General features: G+C 28.3%; 1 protein-coding gene across 1 annotated transcript in view; it reads left to right on the top strand.

Annotated features, from left to right (window-relative positions):
• The first annotated feature begins 3,175 nt into the window (after window positions 1-3,175).
• Window positions 3,176-12,567, top strand: part of LOC113550924 (superoxide dismutase [Cu-Zn]-like) — a 77,267-nt gene continuing 67,875 nt past the window's right edge. The window contains exon 1 of the mRNA XM_026952887.1: window positions 3,176-3,307. The gene's annotated coding sequence lies outside the window, so the exon portion shown is untranslated. The remainder of the gene's footprint in view (window positions 3,308-12,567) is intronic.

The following is a 12,567-nucleotide window of genomic DNA, read 5'->3' on the forward strand; positions in this document are numbered from 1 at the left end:
GTATTTCACAAATTAAAAATTGATATTTTTATTTAAATATTCAATTTTTACCGTACTCCGAATAACTGCCTATTTAAAAATATAAAAATTATTCTACTAAGAATAATATGTCTAGATGACGTTAAAAGACACAAGATTAATTTTTTTACATACTTTATTGTTAAAATAGTAGAAATATAGAAATTTTTAAAAGTGAAATATCCCTACAAATGGATACTACAGTTTGAAACGGAATACAGGTATATGTTATAGTCGAATCATGTAACAAAAATCAACAAAAATTAATCGCGATTTACAAATCTTAAATTTTTTGTAACTATTTATGTATATAGTAATAATATTTAACATAGAAACAGTGGTAGTTATTATTTATATGAAATATATATTTTAATCAGTGATCAAACTCGTATTATGGAGAAGCGGGGTAATTGTAGCTTGTATATATATCCAACGCCTGTAGGTAATCATAAATTTGGGTACTTTCATAATATCGTATGCGCTACATTGAAATTAAATGGGTGATTAAGGGGTAGACGACGTGTTGCAAATCACCGGTTTGGATGGCCTACGATGGTGTCATTACAGAGGTTAGTATGCCTAGTAGCTAAAGACGTTTGTTAAATACCGCGTCTGTCGGAACTACTGCAGTAACAGGTGTGGATTGCTCGTCACAGTAGTCCCGACGTAATTATTTCCTCGTTTATGGTTTATTAAACTTTATTCGAGTTTTTTCGAATTATTTTTTTTTACATTTTTCTACCAAAATTAATAAGAAAAAAACGTATACCTACATTTTACGTATCACAGTATTTCACCTAAAACACATATTCAAGATACACTTTGGTGAACAAATTTAGACGCGCGCTGCAGTGTTTATACGTATCACTCAGAATCGGGTTAACCTCCTGTTCTATACCATGTGTCCATGTGTACTACAAATGTCAAATATACAGTAGGTATCTATTATAATGCTTAGTATCAGCCATCAGTTGGGTGTGTGAAGGTGTACGATGAAAAAATGGATAAACAGCAAGTGTGTGTGTAATTGTATACGCGATACTTGTGTTCAAGTGCAACCGCCGATTCTAACCATGTCGGAGTCCCGCACGGATAGTAAGTCATACTATGTACTTTGTGTATTTCATATTCTATTAACTACATCTCTATTTATTTATAACTATTTGTAATCTATTAATTATATATTTAATTATTAGCACAATAGTCAATAATACTACCTATCTTATATTTTAGGTTTTATAACCCGGTGCATTGCATTCCGAATATCTGAAGTACTTTAGGTATGAACATATTTAATATATTATTATTTTCACATTATTTAATTTGGTTAACATTTTAATAGTTAACCACTTGATTTTCACGTTAATATAGTAAGTACGAATTACAAAACATAAATATCTTTTTAAAGTAACACGTTATTGGTATATACCCTAAAAATGTAACTCACAGGTCTGAATATAATTCATTTTTAACAACATATATTTTAATAGGCTATTTTACTAATTGTACTATTGTTCTTCGGGGAAGTTGATTTATTTTGGTTAAGAAATTTTGGATTCTGAATATTTTTTTTGCATTAATATCAACAATTGACTCTACATAATTGTGATACAATTAATAATATAAATATACAATTAATGAATGTTATCATTTAAAATTATAGAATTTAATTTGATAATGATTAAATAAAGGTAAAAAAATGAAAACAAATGGTTTAAAATAAATTTTATTTTACATTTTTAAAAATGTAATCATCTGAAACCATAATTAAAATATATATATTCGATTGAATTTAAGAGAACTGAATATCATGAAGTACAACTAATATATTCTATAATAATAATAATTTTAAATTGTATATTATCCTTACATTCTAAACATTCAAAATAAATTCTTTGCTGATAAGGCAGCAGACCTCGCAATTGAATAATCTTCTATCTAATAATCACTAACTTATGACATCAAATTATCTATCAAAGATAAAATATACGCGTTGTGACAGGTAAAATTATCAGTACTTAATTTCTTCCGTTGATAAACTTAAAATAATTAAGAAAAATACAAAAATAATGACTTTTATTTCCTCGCCATCTCAGCAGAAGATAAGAAGTTGTCAGAAAAAGAATTAGAATAGGATTCACTCACTCTTTATTCATCAGAAAAAATCTTCATATCACATGCGATAAATGTCAAACTGACCTTTCCGTTCAACACATAATTCAAAATTTAACGAAACAGACATAAAAACCAATCTTTCTTACCACCGAGCATGGAAGAATAGCTTTTAACGAAGATAAAGACAACGCTATAATAATTATCAAATTCTTAACTAAAACCCATCTTATAAATAATTTCTATTGTATAAATCTTATACATACCATAATCTTTATTAAGCACTACCATAAACTTTTTTTCTTTTCTTTTTCTTTATTTATTTATATCTTTAATTTTTAATTTCTAGGCAAATGACCTGTGATGTTGAAACATTTATTTAATAATAATAGTAATAACAATTCTTTGTTATTTTCCGATAATAAAATCTTTATATTAAGTTAAACAGTGTTTATAGAACAATCATAACAATATTAGCTTTATTTAGACTAACGTTTAATAATAATAATAATAATATAGTGCGTTACATGACTACAATTGACAAGTATCTCAAGTATTTGTGAGTAAAATACTGTGAGTATTTGACAAAAAAATGTCCATAATAATCAATTATACTATTATATACTATTTGTATACCTATATATATATTCTATATGTATACTAAAAATTAAATTATATGTAAGATGAAATTGATTGTTAGTAAAAACTATCTTGTTTAACTAATAACTATAATACCTTTCACCTTTCTTAGTAAATTTATTTTAATGTTGTAAAAAAGTTGATAATGTCAGATTTCATTATTTTAAATCGTACAATCAAAATCAATATTTATATTTAAATGTATAGAAAATAATTATGATTTTTTTAAATAGTAATAAATAATTTTAATTATTCGTATGAACTAAGAAAAAGACTGTTAATTAGTTATTCGGTTATTCCGATATGCAACATCGAGTTACGAGTATTATGGAAACATCGGTCGATTGTTGGTTGCTATAGTTGCCACTATCGATACAAGCGCATGCAGTGTTTTTAGAATTCTGACCGACAACACATGGCCAGTAGACAGTAGTATTCGTTTTGACGCGGTCGTAAGTACATTCGTGCACTCCGTCCATTCTTTAAAAATACTCGTACTTCTTCGTATCCGGAGTTCCAGAATTTTGAAATAAAAGAGGTAAATAAATAAATATTTTATTAAAAAAACTCTTCAATAGTAATAATTTAAATAATTTAAAACTAACATCATAATAATCAAATAAATAAAATAATTTTGTACGCTACCTATATATATAAATTTAAAAAAATTTGCTTATTTTTTTTTATCTTAAATATATATATATATAAAAAAAAAATACTTTATAAGTTAGTAACAAATAAATATTAAGTTTTGTAGGACTATTATAATATATAGAATTTATTATATAGAAATTTCTTTTAAAAATAATCCCGAAGTACTTATTAAAATTATTTGGTTTCAATTTTCAATTCATTACATATTCTTTTTTACTTTAAATTTTTAACAGCGTAAAGCGATAAAGTATTAATTTTACTATGAAGTGTATTTTATTGTTTTTTTTTTGTCTGACATCACCTTTGCAGTAAAAATGCGTAAATCTTCAACTTAAGCTATTTTTGTTGTTGTATCCGTAAAAATGTTTTTAAATTTTTTATTTTAAATAAAAAAGCTTGAAAAATTAATTCAAAATAAATATGTTGTTCTTACAGCAATTAAGTGATGTAGAAAATAAGTCATAACTCAATAATAACTTTTTTTTTATAAACATTTAAAAGTTTAAATACTAATAACATTTGTCTAAATCAAAAAAATGTGTAAATTATTCATATATTTTTTAATAAACAAAATAATTTATATGTGTTTAAGTTAAAATTTTGAAAATTTGTAAATTACATTGTATTTAAAAACTATTAATATTTTAAATTTTAATAGTTTCAACTTTTAAAATAAATTTAAATAATTACAAGGTACATTGCGAAAACATCAAAAAATGCTTTATATTTTGTAGACATTAAAAAATTGAAATTTGAATGAAAATAGATATTTAAACGAAAAATAACGATTTTAATTGTTTTTTATGGTTAAAAAAATATATTAACTGTAGAGACTTGAAACTTTTCGTAGATTAAAATTTTTAAATTATTTAGACTACTTTTAAGCTATATTATATGTTATACTCTTATTTACTGATTGTTACACTTTACAAAATACTGACATTTAAGTTAATAATAATATTACATGATAGTATGATACACTTAATATTATAAAAATTAGCGCAACATATTGTAGGTACCTACTTCTACCTAATAATAATATAAGTAAATTATAAAATATTCTTAATATATAGACACGCAATCTACACTAAACATCGTTTTTCTTATGCAATGATTCATCATTAAATTCAAATTTAACATATTATCCATTACAGTGACCCACTTAAAGCACATGGAACCTAATATTATGCAGCTGAGTGACTTATCTTATTTTTTTTTTAAATATTTTTAACCAATTTCGTTTAACTTCAATTTTCTATTTATATTTTAAAAATATAACGCAGTATTTTCATTTTTCTTTTTGTACCCTGTACACGAGCCAGTACGAGATCTCCAAGTTGCAATATAAAACTCTTCCAATGTCGTATTTCTGTTACAGTAATTCCCACTGTACGATAGTAACGGTTACTATTGTCCTTTGCTACTGTATTTTAACCGTTTTTCAAGCAGGATGTTACTGTATGGATATATTTCTCATCTGATATCTACAGGGGATAGAATTATAAGGTAAAAAGGTGTTATTATATCAATTAAAATCTCATTTTGGTACTTCAAATGTATTCATTTGTATATAAATAGTAGGTAGTAGAAACATAGAAATATATTATTTTTTTCAAAGCAGTTTATTTTATTTTTATTAGTTTTTGTCTAGACTATACTTTCTTTCTCCAAATTATCCAGCCCAAATGACCCATACTAAGTAAATTTACTAATTTTAATCCGTAAATGATACAAATTCATAAGAATTAAAAGTTATTTTTTATTTTAAGGTGCAGGTGAATATTAGTTAATATTTATAATTCATGCATAATTATATCTATGTTTATTATAGTATTTAAATTTATCAAAATTATTTATTGATTTATAAATTTGATTTTAATACATTACCTTTATTTTATATCGTTATAGAAGAATATTAATAAAAAATATTAATATAATAGACATTGAATAAAAACTCAACGTACGCAAATATCATGAAATTAAATAATTTTGTTTTATAAACTATAATATTAAACTTAAAAATTATTTTTATATAACCTTACTGGTTAAGGTTTTGGCTTTCTACATGTAGGTTTTTGAAAACTGTAATATAAGATACTTATTTTATCATAAACCTTTAAATAATACTAAACAAAACAAATATTCCAATATTTATAAAAACATTGAGATTTACTCTTGTGAAAACAAAAACTTATTGTAGTTTATTTAATGCATATGCCTTATTTATTTATGTAAAATCATTTGGAATGTAAAAGAAAATACTTAGGTTTGCAGTAACTAGAAAATACAAACAGGTACTTTAAACAATTTTTGTCGTTTTTTACTCGAGTAAACTTTAGAAAGACAATAAAAAACTCTACCAGATCAGTGCAGCAGAGCAAAATATCTAGTTTCCTTTGTTAAACTGTAGTTACAGGCTGCCGAACATGATACGTTGTAGTTTCTAGGTAAAAAATCCTAAATAATACAAGTTTAATGACCCTCATTTTATATGGAATCACTAAGCATTGTACTTGCGAATTTAAGTTTCGATTTTGTATCCGTTATATAAACATTAGTGTACGTATAGGGTTTCGGTCGTCCTTTTCTTGTTATTTTCATAATTTATAGTCACCGGTTTCATAAATACTGCCTTTCCAAAATCATCAGTCTTCGTACGTGTCAATTGTCACACCAGGATTTGGATGCAATACTTGGTCTGCATACGTAATTATTTACCGAAAATCAATGTTTCAATATCATTTCCCGCGGTGATAGGTACACCATTATTATACCTACCGGAACCGATGTGGCGATGGTGAAGGTGTCTCCCAGCCGTGATGTTTGTGTATAATATAATAACTAAGTACAAACGGGTATTATATTTCGTGACATACGCTCTTCCTAGCTGTAACTCTTTCTGTTGTCTTATATACTGCATTCGATATTTTGATAACTATAAAACAATGCGAGGACAATACATAGTTTGATAAATAAAATTGTCGCAAGTCGGACGTTCTCCGTATAATTATTTTAGTTGTCACAATTCTCTCAACGATAAGTCTTGACGGGTATCTAGTCGTCGGATTTGACTTTGATGGAATAGTTAGAAGACTTTATGTTTAATAAATCATCCCAAGTAGATATAAAATATAAGTGCTCATAAAACCTGTATAAGTTTACTAAATAAATATAATAAAAATAGTTCTTAACGACACTACACGAGGACTAGTAAACATAATAATATTCAATATTACCCGTGTGAAAAATAATAATTTAATAATTTAAAATTTATACTAATTAAAAACTATTAATTATGTCCTCCCGTTTCAGTTTTTTCACATAATTATTAATTATTGGGGTTTTAATTTATCACACATAATAATGTGCTGATTATTGGTTATAATGTCATTAAACTGTGGAAAACGCGTTTTATCACCAACCTCCCCGGTATTTATAGATACAGTATGGTGGGTCATCAGTTTCAGACTTTCAGTGGTGTTAACCGATATCGTTGTACAAACAATACTTTTTCCATACAAGTACTCTAGGTCTCTAGGTTATATATACGTAGATTTCTATCGGGAGACCATATTGTAAAACGTTATTCGTTCTGGCCTATGTTATGATGTAGGTAGTGTAAACCGGAGTCGCTGTATTTATAATTTATACGTTATTTGCTCCATACCGTTTTAAACTTGAAATGTGTCGATACGCGTGCACCTATGTATTATTATATTCTGCCCTCGAATGTATTTTGGGAAATGTGATTGGACGATCGGAAAATAATCGGGCCAACAATAACAATATGCGACTTCGCGTATGTGCTACAGTGAAAACAAATTTGCCGAATTCCCGATATCGAACAGGACCGATTGGAAATCCTGCCAATAACAGGTGTGCTCACGCAGTCACTTTATTTTATAATATGTCAAACGTGTGCTGTTGTTGTGTGTGAGCTAGGCGTTCTGCGACGTATACACTGTACAATATTATACCTGTACACCCATACCCGAGTAATGATGTAACAACGCCTGCACACTATAACAACAAACTACGGGGTGGGTTTTAATGTGTTTTTATGTATACCGATACATAATAGTCTGCGTGGTCATTTAGTACAAAAATGTATATAATGCTGTAATACAGGTCGCGTCATTGTGGATCTTCGGGACACGACGACCAATAACCATACAATGTACGCACCACCGACTTCCATTAACAAGCTATCTATACAACCCAGTGCCCACCCCATCCGTTTATCACTACCGTTGTCCTGCTATGTATTTTGCTTATTCATCTACACCGAGATACGCTAAGAAAAATATTAAAACGTATTTAAAAATACATTTAAAAACAAATAAGCTTTACTGACTCGAGCATACATATTTCTTGCATAATATGCTAAGTATGCTTGACACCTTAGAACGTTAACTCTAATAATAGTCCGGTATACTTGGACTATTTTTATAAATTATACATTTTGATAAATTGATATTAATTACCAAAATTTAAAGTCACCATAGCTTTCGGTATTTCACCTAAAAGTCCGGCGAAAAAAAGTTCTGCAAAAAAAAAGTTCTGTGAAAAAAGTCCAAGAATAAAGGTTCATTATAAAAATCTAATATTTAATTTTATAATTGCATGATATGCAGGTACTATTATTCTTTAAATTAATATTTAACTTGTTTTTATTTTGCTTAAATACAAAAAAAAATCATTAACACAGTCATACAATAATGTCTAAAAACATAATACAAATTTATATGAGTATCTTTTATAAAATTAAAACAATTTAAGTGTAATATATTTATGTATATATAAACATACATAACATCTACAAAATATCTATACTATAACATTACACTACAATAATATAGAATACATTATAGTAAAGTTATAATAGAAAATAAACATAATACATTCATATTCATTACAAGGGAAAATTTCAATATACCATAAGATTTATATGAGGTTTATTCTTCGCGGCTAATTCGAATATATAATTTTCCGATTCAGAAGTATTAATATAATAGTATACATTTATATCAACATATCTATAGTTCTATTTTCAATACTGATAAATTTATCTATATATGATCCCTACTTAATAAAATTACTTATAGCCTAATAATTTTATAATTGTTTTACATAAGAGTACTTACTCGTGGATTTTCGTAAATAAATATTTGTTCCATTAGACTTTTTGTACTAGTCTTTTTATTGTCAGATTTATTCTCATAGGACTTTTATTTAGAGATTCATATCCCTCATATCTTCTAAATGCATTATCATGAATTTATTATCCTTAGTACTAAAGTTAAATAATTTAGAAAGAAATCATTTAAATTTTGATTTTGATACCTCAACATTTTCAGAAAAATTATTTGCCAAATAATTTACGATTGAAAAAGGGGAGAGAGTATAAATATAGAAGTTTTTATCTCAGAAAATGCTCCTTATAAGTAGTAAAACAAAATTTAAGATTTTGACAGTATTTCCTTTAAAAAAAATGGAATAAGCATTCACATACTTGACGAATAACCGTATATATAGCAAAACCCGTCGTAATGTATATGGTTGGACTGCAGAAAAAATTATAATAGAAATTTTAATTATTTTAAAATATAGACCATAGAGAAGCGGTATGGTGGTAACAAAAATGTATCGTTTAAATTTTCGCGGCTATATCTAGTGAAAGACTTACAAGGTAATTGAAAACAATTGCCCGTGGCAGTTAAAATAAATAATCGTGTACCTTGAAAAGTTTAAACCGTTGATTTTGTTCTAATTTCGTGACGATCCGGTCGTCCTTACGATGAAAACAAAAGGTCAATATTAGTTTTGCCATACATTTTTAAATCAAGTTCACAATTCGTATTATATAACGACTACATAATGAAGTTAACGCCGCCATTGGATAATTATGTATCTAATTAATAAAACTCCCATATACTTTTATATTAGGTACTTACTTATTTTTGTCTATCGGCCAATATAATAACAGATGTAGATTAATTGACCATAAAAAAATTCAACACTTTGAGGTATTTTTAAATAAACTTTTATTTTTAGTAAATATCAAACCATAAATAATATTTTGTAAGTAAAGGTTCCCGATAAATTTACTCTTTGAATATCTTAAGAAAATTAATACCCACTGACTATCCGTATATTTGATGTAATGACTATAAATCACGTGCAGTTTATTTAGACTATCGTTCTCCTACTTGTCGGAAAGGTGAATAGGGACGGTAAATCGAAAATAAGAAAGTTCCGATGACTGTAATTACTATAATCTCTTATCAAACCGATTATATGTTGTTATAGTTTCGTTAGATATATTACAAACCGTAATTGGACATTAAAACTAAGATTGAAGTATTTAGCGTTTGTTATTGTACGTAATATAGAACTAGTAAGGTTTTTTTAAACATAAGTAGCATAGGCACTTCAGTTTTACTCCAAGGTTATATTATATTGTAGGTTATAGTTTTATGTTGAATTTACCAGAATAATATATAGAATAAATACTATATTTATGTATACTTATAATGGTTTTGGTGTACAAATATTAAATTTACTGTGGGAAATAAAGTCGTCGATGTCCAATATGATCTTAAATTATAGTCACCCATTTGATATAATTTCAATGCATCAAATTATGAGAAATATGGATAATATATTGTTTAATAATTTAAAATGTATACTTCTTAGACTTAAAATAAAATAGAGGAAATTTTTTTAATAAAAATCGTTAGTTACATTACAAGCCATTTTCATTATAGTCTTCTTTTATTCCCGGGTATTGTAATCGCTGGGTTTCCGTCAAAATCCATTTTTATTGCTTTGCTGTCTAAATAATCGGTTTAAATTGGTATTTTTATATAATAAATATACGAATACAACATATTTATATATACGTGATATGGAGCTCTTGGAAACGCGATGAACACTTGATGAATGCTTTTCCTCACTACCTTATACCTTATCAAATCAGAAAAAAATACTTCCTGCACTCTATGCAAGTTTATATATAACTCACTATGTGTTTGATACATTATATGTTACACGCGTGCGTTGTAAATCCAAAAGGGTTAGTGGTTACTTATAATAACGAGAACGACAATATGTACGTGTATTGTTCAATACATTATGTATTTATGTAAATCGTAGACAGGAAATCCACATCATTTATCCTCATTCCTCGCGACCGCGGTGAGCCGGTGAATGGTTCGTATATAATATTATTACAGTTATAGATAGGATTAACACTTACGTGTAGTTGGTATCCCGACTTTGTCTGATCGGTTTAGTATTTGGTGTCATATTTTTGCAACAAATATTTGACAAAAACGTTATTATTATTACTATGTTAAATACTCGTATACTGATTTAAATACGTATTGCGGTGGTAATTGTCAAATAAAGTCTATTCAAACCAAGTCAAGTGCAAAAAGATATGTTTTAATCGGGGTAAACGCTGTACAGTTATCACTCATGCATTGGTAGGAAGGCTTTTAACCCTAAAGTCTACACACACACATTATTACTTATATTATACACAAAAATGTGTAATAATAATACGCGTGATGGGTTACTGACCACGCGTCAACCTTATGGCCTCACAGGAAAGCGTATAAACGCGATAGCCCACCCCGTATCTTAAACGTCGAGTCAGTATCACCCTCGAACCATGGGACATCACCCTCGGAATGGAAACGTGACGCGCCAGTGAAATTGCTGCGGCAAAATCAAGTAGGGCCGCGACGTGCCCGTGAATAGCTTATGCGACTTTCGCTATCGGGACTTGGGCATCGTTTGGTGGTAATTATACGCTTGTATGTATCTTATGCGAGGGTGTGTACCGTGCAGGGTAGGTGTTAATAATTGGAGTTTTCATTAAATCAGACGTGGCCCCGTCGTGGAGTGCGATGCGATAGCGGTAGAATCGGTGGTATTCAGTAACCTCGGTGCTGTAGCGGTTAGGCCCCCCCGAAGGTATATTCTCCTCGACCTTCCAATGTCCACGCAAACCCCTTCCATCACGCTAACCTATGATGTATTTACGTATGTATGCGCGCGTTGCCCCAAGACTTGCTTCACTCTATCCGTTTATCACTTTTGGCCGCCGATGACTGTGCACGCGTGAAAAAAATCAGATGGTATGTATAGATAATATAAATATATAATATGTGCATACGTATACAGGACGGGCTGCCGTGTAAAGTAGCCGACTTCCGTTCCATTAAATAAAACAAAACGATAGAAACTCCGAGGTCCACCCTGTATATGCGCATTTATAGCAGGTTAGGTGTATACGGGAAGGAAAAACGACTTACTGCTGACGCGATGATAATGTTATGACGGAAACGACGAAGCGAGTTAAATTAAATTTTTCTTTTACAACGTCTGCGGTGTGTAGATATTATTAAATACGACTATGCGGTGTGTAAATATATCTTCTTATTTTCGCGTGCTTTGACGGAAAATAACTTGGTTTTATTTTCATTTTTCCACTAGTGTATTGTGATAAGTAATTTTTTATTTTTGTTAGAAAAAAAAATTATAATAAAAGATTAATACTCTACACACTTATTATTAGTTATGTTTAATTGTTGCATTTAAAATTTAAATAATAAATGTGAAATGAGAACTCGGATACGTATTAATAATATTGCTATTAATTGATCTTAATTTTAATAGTTTAGTTTATAAAAATAAGTAATCAGAAATGTGTTTGCTTCGATTGATTAAACAATTATTCTTGTTCGACACCAATGATAGATCTGCGTCAAGCTGTTGACTAATTTTTACAACGGTTTATTTAACGGATTTAGTGCTTTAAAGTTTATTGAAATACGCCCATGAAAATAATATGTAATAGCATGAACCTGAACACGGATCTTCTAAAAATGTTAATTTTAGTTATGGTTTGACAGTGACTGTCTAAAAACCGTACAGCGATGTTATAGTCCCGGCGTAATAAATTCGTATCGAATGAAAAAAATCTGCGTTTCTATGATATCTGTTGAGAGTTTAGATCAAGTCTGATCAGCTGAAGGACATTTTTGTAAAAATAATAAATTTCTCATTTCGATAACCTCGAAATCTGTTAACGCGTTGTATAATGCTTGTTATTTTAAGCCTTAGGCTTTAAGGATA

This window comes from Rhopalosiphum maidis, chromosome 2, assembly GCF_003676215.2.
Source record: "Rhopalosiphum maidis isolate BTI-1 chromosome 2, ASM367621v3, whole genome shotgun sequence".
NCBI lineage: Eukaryota > Metazoa > Arthropoda > Insecta > Hemiptera > Aphididae > Rhopalosiphum > Rhopalosiphum maidis.